Source organism: Mandrillus leucophaeus, unplaced genomic scaffold (genome assembly GCF_000951045.1).
Source record: "Mandrillus leucophaeus isolate KB7577 unplaced genomic scaffold, Mleu.le_1.0 Scaffold565, whole genome shotgun sequence".
In the NCBI taxonomy this organism is placed as follows: domain Eukaryota; kingdom Metazoa; phylum Chordata; class Mammalia; order Primates; family Cercopithecidae; genus Mandrillus; species Mandrillus leucophaeus.
The window spans coordinates 627,414-637,008 of record NW_012106086.1 but is presented as its reverse complement, the minus strand read 5'-3'; the positions used below and the strand labels follow the sequence as shown (position 1 = coordinate 637,008).

General features: G+C 40.4%; 1 protein-coding gene across 2 annotated transcripts in view; it reads right to left on the bottom strand.

Annotated features, from left to right (window-relative positions):
• SAMD9L (sterile alpha motif domain containing 9-like) overlaps positions 1-7,745 on the bottom strand; it is a 23,293-nt gene extending 15,548 nt beyond the window's left edge. The window contains exon 1 of one of the 2 annotated variants that reach the window (XM_011998268.1): positions 7,596-7,745. The gene's annotated coding sequence lies outside the window, so the exon portion shown is untranslated. Of the gene's footprint in view, positions 1-4,121; positions 4,140-7,595 lie in introns of those variants that run through there. The other variant, XM_011998267.1, reaches the window with a different exon arrangement.
• Positions 7,746-9,595: the final 1,850 nt, after the last annotated feature.

Sequence of the window (9,595 nt, the reverse complement as noted above, 5' to 3'; positions counted from 1 at the left end):
TACAACACCTCCTCACCACGGTCACCTTGCTTCCTGTTTAAACCAGCAGAATTGAAGGAATCCAAAGAGAGCTTCTCCAAACTCCTGAAACCACATCTACCCATCAACCTGCTTCTTCACTTTTCTTCTGTTACTACATCATATGTTAGTTTCTGTTCTCTGCCTAGTGAGAGAACGTATGCCTAGTGAGGTCAAGCTCTCTACTTGCAGTAGCCCTTGTATCCCTCTCACCTATTCAGAAAGTTGCTCCAGAAAGTATCCCCTCTCTATTTGGCTTCTTCAGTCTTTCCTCATCTACTAGATCTCCTTCAGCAATCAAGCATGTTTATGTTTTTCATGTTAAGCAAGACTCTTTGGAAACTACTCTTACCCACATTTCTGCTTTTCGTCACAGTAGATCTGTCTACACTTTCCGTTTCCTGTTTCTCTTCTCCCACTCACTTTAGAAGTCACTCCAATCAGGCTTTGCCCTCACTCCTCCACTGAAATTGCACTTGGCATTGCTACAGACAGTTCTTGACAGAGCAACAGCACTTGAAACAAGTGATTGCTCTCTTTTCCTTGGATCACTCTCCTTGCAGGCTTTTGGGACACCACCTTTCCTGATTTTTCCTCCTCCTTTTCTGGCTAGTCCTTCTCAGTTTCCTCTGCTGGTTCTTCCTTAACTCTCTACCTCTAAATGTTGAAGTGCCTCTCAGACCTAGCCTCTTTTCTATCTAGAGTTCTATCTAGAGTTTCTCCTTATGAATCTCATCTATCTTGCATTTAAATGTAATCTATATGCCTGTGACTTCCAAATTAACATGATCAGGCCTGGCTTCTGCCATGATGTCCATATATCTGCCTTCTCTATGTTCACCTAGATATATGACAGTCCTTCTAAAACTAACATAGCCAAAATCGGTCTCCTGATATCTGCCCCTCCCACTCCAAACTTGCTCCTCCCACAGTCTTATAAGTTAATGGAACTTGTCAGTTGTTCAAGGCAAAAACTTTGGCAGCATTTTTGACTGCTTTTTTTTTTTTTTTTTTTCACTCATTGTATTAGCAAATACTTTCAACCACACCTTCACAGTATATCCAGAATTCCACCCTTTCCCACTATCCCTACTGCTACCACTCTGTTCCAGGCCATCATCTCTTTCCTGGATTGTTTTTGTTACCTGGTCTGACTCTGGCTTTGCCCCACCCCCATGCCATTCACTCTATTTTCAACACAACAGCCAACCTGATCCTGTTCAAACATGCAAGTGTGATCATGTCACTGACTCTTAGTCAGTGTCCTCTGCTCAAAACTTTTATCTGACTTCTCATCTCACATGGAGTAAAAGCCAAAGTCCTTAAATAAAGTCTGACATGATATGTCCACCCCTCTGTCTTTTTGACCTCATTACTTCTGCTCACTTCCCTCCAGCTGCCCAGTTGTCTTGCTGTTCCTCAAACATGCCAGCCATGCAGCTGCACGAGGCCTTTACACTACCTGTTCCCTCTGCTTGGAATGCTGTTCCTCCAGATGCCAACATAGCTCACACCCTCACCTTTTTAGCTCTTTACTCAAATTCAATAAGGCCTTTCTTGCTCATCTTTCTTAAAATTTCAGTCCTTACTCTAGCACTTTCCATTGCTCTTCCCTGCTTCAAGTTTTCACTTTAGATCTATGTACTATACATTTTACTTAATTATATTTCTCATTCTGTGTCAGCAACTGGAATATAACCTCCATGAGAAGAGGCATTTTTGCCTGTCATTCATGCATGAATCACCAGGGCCTGACATAAAATACGCACTCAATAAATATTTGTTGAATGAGGAAATTAACGTTTTTAGATTAGTGAAACAATTGAATTGCATTGGGGAAATATCTTCATGTTGTCATCGATGAGACCAAAACCAACTCCAGCATCTGGGTTAGCTGGTCATAATTAGTAAGAAAAGAGTTTACTTTTCAAAAAGAAAAGTCAGTAAGCATTTTATTCTTCATCTAACGGGCAAATTAGAGAGACTTGATGTCCTATTATAAGCTCCAGTTTCCTAACACTTCTCCTCAGGTTTTGATGTCTCACTTATAGTCCCTGAGTGAGCATTTTTCTCAGATAGGGTTTTCCCCGGAGGAGATCTCTTTCTACCCTCGGTCCTCAGTAAGCCGGAATCCCAGGGCTTCAGGGTCACCCTCCACTGTTTTAACTGCTGTTGCTGCTCTGGGCAACAAACCCTCCTCTGGAGATGCTCTTACCATGCACCATAGACTGGCTCTGTTTAGGTGTGAGGCAGTATCTTCTCCTAGCCAGTGTCCTCTCTCAGTAATTCAAGCTACCCATCCTTTCTTTGGGTCACCCCAAATACTGTAAGGAAGAACTTTAGATTTTTCTCTTCTGTGACTACAGCAATTCTGATAGACCCCAGCACTCTACAAGAAGCAGCATTTTAAGAATTTCCTGCTTAGCAACCATTACATGCCCAGAGACACTGTGTGTGCCGGGTGGTGGCATGGGGGACAGCAGAGGGCTTGTCTTTGTGTCTTTGTGTTACCTGATAGTATGACAGCTTCCCCTCACTTTCTTCTTTATTGATTGACTTCTGTCAGGAACTACCAGGGAGATAGAAACACCCTTCTTAAACAGGGTGACTGGCATCTGTGCTTCTTAAGCCTTGAGTCTTTTTATCTTTACCTTGTCTTAGAGGTTTCCCAATGGTTCAAAGATAAAAACTCCACACCCTGACTGGAACACGGCTGGACAATGGCCCTTCACACCCTGACTGGAGCATGACTGGATAATGGCCTCCATACCATAACTGGTCTCACCTTAATGCTCTCATCTACCATACTCTATTTCTCTGCTTTAGTCGCTCTCTTATTCTCCTAAATGATCATTTCATTGTTTCTCCTCTCTCATCAAACCTACAACACCTCCTCACCACGGTCACCTTGCTTCCTGTTTAAACCAGCAGAATTGAAGGAATCCAAAGAGAGCTTCTCCAAACTCCTGAAACCACACCTACCCATCAACCTGCTTCTTCACTTTTCTTCTGTTACTACATCATGTTAGTATGATAACATATAACATAAAAATATTTCTCAGCCAGAATTCCACAATTTCCCACCCCTATGTTGGTAGCTGAGAAGATATATAATAACTTGAAGATATTATGTATTCAATATTACTTTCATGTGAATTTTGCCCTCTGTCAATTATAAGCATCTTATATGGTCTATAATCCATATGTAGTTGGAGCTGTTATTTAATTCAGGTGATGATGATTTGGGCAACAGATTTTCATAATGCTTGACATAACTCTTTGGCTCTTTCTGTGACTTCAACCTTACACCCTAGACTGCAGGCATAGTTTTAAACATGACGGCTTTCATGTTTAGCAAAAAGCTACATAGTATGTAGAAAGGTGGAGGAGTTGTGATCAGAAAAATGATGTCATGATTAAATTATGTCTCCTCTCAGTGAGCCTGTTTTCCCACTTATAATGTATGAAAATCAGACCAGAACTAATGTTGTCTTAGTTGTTGCTTGTTTTTGTTCTGCTTCTTCAAAAGAAATGCACCTGAAACCGCTGTATCTAACATGAGTAAAGGTGTAGCTGCTCTGGTTGGAGCTGGAGAGAAGACCTTCACTTCAACTCTACTCTGTTCTGGGATAATTTTGAAACACAGAGTTCTCTTTATTTGTACACTGGGCCCTCCCTATCAGTGGGTACCACATCGTGGATTCAACCAACCACAGATTGAAAATATTTGAAAAAAAAATTGCATCTGTACTGAAAATGTACAGACTTGTTTTTGTTGTCACTATTCCCTAAACAATACGGTATAACAACCATATAATATGACATTGTACTAGGTATTATGAATAATCTAGAGATGACTCAAAGTACACAGGAGGATGTATAGGTTATACGCAAATACCTTGCTATTTTACATTAGGGATTTGAGCATGTATAGGTTTTGGTATCTGCGCAGGTCCTGGAATGGATCCCCTACAGACAATAAATTTCAGGATCTACTGCCTAAGGACTATTATTTTTCTCTCTTTAGAGACTAAGCAGGAAGGATCAAACTGGCCTGCCCTTGGCAAGCTGTGGTGCTCACCCTCATGTTTAGGAGGCTGGGCCTCACTGGGCTCACTCACCTGACTGGACTCACTCACTCACTCACTCACTTTCCTACCTCCAGGAAAGGCTGCTCAGAATCCCAGCTGCAGCCCAGCAGGCCCACCTCTGCTCTGATGCTCTGTATAACTGAAACTGCAAAGTAAAAGTTAGTTTTATTTTCTTGAAGTGCATGTTCAAATTATGTATTTCTTCCCATAGTCTCTATACAAGCTATTGTGCATAAAAGTCTTACATAAAATGAAGGCTAAACCTTGGAGGGTTTTATTCTTTAATTAAATGTAATTTATAGGACAGAGTATGGCATAGCTGCACATGGCTACAATTTTCGACACGGTTTTGTATGCTCGGATTCCTGATCTTCTGGTCTACGTTTTACTCAGGTTTTTTAGCCTCACCCCCAGAGCTTTCCGCCTGTAGAAATATGCTGCACCCTCGCCATGCTTGCTGGAAAGTTTCTTTTTTAAAAATTCTGCAATCAGCACAAGTTACATCTATTGATTCTTATATAAAAGTAGTGATATTTCTCATTCCTTTTATAAGAAATAGCTTATGCTCACTTGCAAATATGTTCATTTTCAAAGTTCTGTTTTACTTTTTAGAATTAGTTTTTAAAGACAGCTTTTAAGGAGAGTTGATTAAACAAACCTTTAATGAGTAGAAACTTACCAGGGCTTTTCTGAAAACTTCTCTCTTTATATTAGAAACATGAAATAAGTCTTCATGAGGCTGTTTGATCCGGATTCCTTAGATTAGTTCCCCTTTCTTGATGATTTGCCAAAGTCACGTTCTGGAAAGCAGCTATGAGGAAGCAGAGCTGTAGGCAGAACAGACTTGGTCCCTGTTCAGTTTGCCGGAGGATATACTTGTTGAGAACGTATTGCATAAAACAATGATATCACAACCAATTAAAATGCAATAGACTGGACTGCTGCTTAGGAAATGTTTGTGAAACAGATTTCCCCCCCACTCAACTTTCTACTATGAAAATGTTCAAACACACAGAAAATTTGAAAGAATAGTGAAAAGAATACCCTTCTAGGTAGCATCTCTTTGTATACTTAAATACTTCTAAGAAAACAAATAAACCTCAAAAAGTATGTGGCAGGCACACTTTATCTCTCTTCCAGCATTCCACATTCAATGTAGAGCAAACCCTATGGGGTGTATCTTCAAAATATACCCAGAATTTGACTACCTATCACCACTACCACCTGGTCCAAACTCTCCTCTTCTCTCTCTTGGATTATAGGAATAGCTTCCTTGCCATGTTCCCTCTTGCTGTTATTGATCCCTTCAGGGACTTCTCAAAAAAGCAGCCAGAGTGACCTTGTTAAAATGTAAATAACATATCAATGTTGTGTCCAACCCTGTCTGTGGCTTTCCATCTGACAAGGCCTCACACAGCCTGGTACCCTGTTAACCCTTTGATATTAGGTCTTTTATTTTTCCCTCTAAATCTGGCCTAGTCACCTGACCTCATCGTTGCTTCCTGAAGGAAGCACCTGCCCCTGTTTCCAGCCACTACAATTGTTTTCCCTTCCTGGAATGTCCCTGGATACCAGCAGGGTTCACTCTCTCACTTTGTGGCCATCTTTTGTCAAATGTCACCTTGTCAGCAAGGCACTGTTTGGCCAGCCTACTGAAAACTTTATCCCATCTCCCAACATTTCCTATCCCTTTTCTGGCTTCATTTTTTATCTACTTAAGACTTACAAGCAGCAAATATTTTATATATTTTAACCTATTTACTTTGTTTCTTTTCTGTCCCACCCATTATTCTATGCACTCCGTAAGGACAAATTTCTTTATATTTTGTTCATTATCTGGCATTGCCTAGCACATAATAGCTTCTTAACAAAAATCTGTTAAATGAGTAACACATTTTCTTAAAGTAGTTAAAAGTAATGAATATTTGAAAGGCCTTGAGCTACCAATGTCTGTGGGTCGAAAGACTTCCTCATTTTCCTAGGGAAATTATTTCACTTGGCTGGAACTCCAGATAGAAATCTGGGGAAATCGCTTTACTGTGCTACCCGTTAGGCCAGAACTAACTCCAGCTTCTATCATCCGGTCACAAAGAATGAAAAGGAAGTTTTTTTCAAAAGGAAAGCAAAATGAATGAATATATCTTCTCCTGCAGTTTTTGTAGATACCCTAGTTATTGAATACACGTTACCAACTTTCTGCTGTCACTTACAGTCACCGAATGAGGCCATTTCTCACACTGCGTTTTACCTGGAGGAGGTCCCTTTTGACTCCAGGTCCCCAGTGTCTTAAGACCTCTGATGTTTTCACCCGCTGCCTTTGCTGGGAAGCTGCTCTTCTGGCAAGGGGCTTACGTTTTCCGCAGACACAATCCGCTCGGGTGAGATGCAATACCTTCTTTTAGCCACTGTCCTCTTTCAGAAATTTAACCAGTCACTCTCTCTCTCTGGAAATCCTAAAGATGGAAAAAACAGACTCCAGAATTTTTCTTTTGTTTTAGCCAGGACAATTTTAAGAGCATCTGGATATATGCTGTTGGAACTAAGGAACAATCAAAATTACCATGATTAGTGTGGACAAATTTTGTGATTGCCTTGACATAAGTCTTGGCTTTCTAGGGGCCCTCAGTGTCTGTTTTGAAACAATTGTGAGCACAAATCTTATCTTTTGCAACGTTGGTTATTGACAAAGGAGTTGCAGGTTGCCATCCTCAACACTCCAGTTTTCTCTCTTTGATGTTCAGCAAGAAGTACCAAGTCAGCAAACTCTCAGGAACGAGCACAGCTGCCCACCCCATCTTTGAGAGACCCTCATGCCCTGGGGAGGTGTTCTGCTCTGTAGGATTCTTAGAACTGATGTAGGGAAAAACACTTCAGAATCTGGCTGTAGCCCAGGGAGCTACCCACACCCTCCTCGCATAGTCTGGCAGTCAGAAGCCACACAAGCAAGTTAGTTTCATTTCCTGAAGAACACTTTGCATTTTTTTTTTCTTAGTTTTCAACCAGATTGCTGTATAAGATATATGTGAATGAAGTACTTTAATAGAATAATATTTAGCCTCTGCAGAGTATTACCTTTGATAAAATGTAAAATTTTTAACGTCTTACATTATGAAGACAGAATTTTGTGTAATTACACAAGATCACAGGTTTTCCTTTAGAATCTTCAGTGCTTAAATTCCTGACCCTGTTTGCTTCGTTTCTCTGTCCTCTTTTCCAAAGCCTGCCTGCCACAATCAGAAACCCTCCCACCATCCTAATTACACTTAATGGTATGTTTCTTTTTAGAAGAGCACTTACAAAGTTATTATCAGTTAAATATACTGACATGTATTTAATCCATTGATTTTTCTAATTACTTTAGTATTTTTATAAGTAATCGTCTATGGACGAACATATAGCTATATAAAAAGTACAGCTGAAGTTTTAAAAAATAGCTGTCTCCTCAAAGGCATAACAAATAAAGGTTTAATGATTCAGTTTACTTACCAGGATTTTCTGAAGAAGTCATTGTTTTATATCAGAAACGTGAAACAGGCCATTTGAACTTTTGCTGTCTCATTCCTCATCTGATGGCTAGGAGATATGAGTGTAAGGATTCTTTTTTAAAAATCAAGGCATTAAATTGTGAGGGCTTCTGTTCTCCCAGTGCTCTTTCTGAGGGTGTGTCAGAGTGCCAGTACAGAAGCAGGAGGAAGTTGAAGTAGAGAGAGTTTCAGTTTCGCTTTAGAATGTTCTTTTTTCTTGGGTTTAGAAGGATCTAAAATATTTTTAAATCAATAACATTACCAAAAATATCAATAAATTTGAACCACTGCTTAGAAACTATTTACCAGGCAGGTTTTTAAGTCATAAGAGTTAAGAAATAAGGAAACAACAAACAAACAAACAAACAAACAAAAAAACCTAACTATTCAAAAAACTACCTACAGGACAAAGAGAATGGAAATACCAGGGAGAAAATCAATATGTCAATGCAATCTAAGTTCCTGTTACTGGTTGAATTGTGTCCCCCAAACATTCATATGTTAAAGTCCTAATCCTCAGTACCTCCGAATGTTACTGTATTTGGAGATAAGGTCTTTCAGGAAGTAATTAAATTAAAATGAGGTCATTAGAGTGACTGTAATTGTATCTGACTGTGTTCTTATAAGAAGAGGAGATTGGGACACAGACACATATAGAGGGAAGATCATGTGAAGACACAAAGAAAAGATGGCCATCTACAAGCCAAGGAGAGAGATATCAGAAGAAACCAACCCTGATGGTGTCAGAGATGTTCTAACCAGAGCAACTCCATTTTGAATGAGGGCTACGAAAATGAGGCTGAGACTTGTTGGGCTGCATTTTCAGAAAGGTAGGCATTCCTAGCCTCTAGATATTTATTATTAAGGGCACAAATTAATAATATTTACTAAACAGACCCTGACTTGGGAGTGTCCAGATATCCTGATATCTGGAGAACAAAGGCATTCCTAATTTTGCTTTAAAGAAAATAATATATTGGCCGGTCGTGGTGGCTCACGCCTGTAATCCCAGCACTTTGGGAGGCCGAGGCGGGCGGATCACAAGGTCAGGAGATCGAGACTACAGTGAAACCCCGTCTCTACTAAAAATACAAAAAATTAGCCGGGCGCGGTGGCGGGCGCCTGTAGTCCCAGCTACTCAGGAGGCTGAGGCAGGAGAATGGCGTGAACCCGGGAGGCGGAGCTTGCAGTGAGCCGAGATCGCGCCGCTGCACTCCAGCCTGGGCGACAGAGCGAGACTCCCTCTCAAAAAAAAAAAAAAAAAAAAAGAAAATAATATCGATTCTTGCAAAATATATTAATTAAGAAAATTAATTCTTTATCAGAAACCCTTGTAGCTAAACACATCTCTCCATATATATAAGCATTGTATGGGTGGATGTGTTCCTCCTCTTACTTTCGGGAACGTCCTACTCTGTAGCCAGACAACTAGCTATTATCTCTGGAGAAGCCTTGGGTAACCCTTGACATGGCAGGTAAGAACATCAGTTCCTTCTGGATTGCTTATTCTGTTCTGACCCATTATGATGGGTCTCTGTCACCCCAGAACTGTATGGTCATGGGCATAGATGGACAAGCCCATAGATGCCATTTTACCTATCCTTTAAGCTGCTCTTCAGGGACCTTGATTTTCTCCTGAATGCCCCACCCCTTGTTGGGGAGGGATTTGTTGACTCAGCTTTGAAGAGTAGTATCTTTTGGAAATCACAAGGCAGACTAAATTGCTCCTTCTTCTTTCCCATGAATAACTATCAGGCTTTGTTGCTAAACATCCTGATATAACACTTAAAGTACGCCATATGTTGAATCCAACTACCTATTTGCCTGAACCCACAGGCATCCTACGTTATTCTTTTACCACTGTACTTTCTTAATAAACTTGCTTTTACTTTGCACTGTGGACTCGCCTTAAATTCTTTCTTGGGTGAGATCCAAGAACCCTCTCTAGGGGTCTGAATTGGG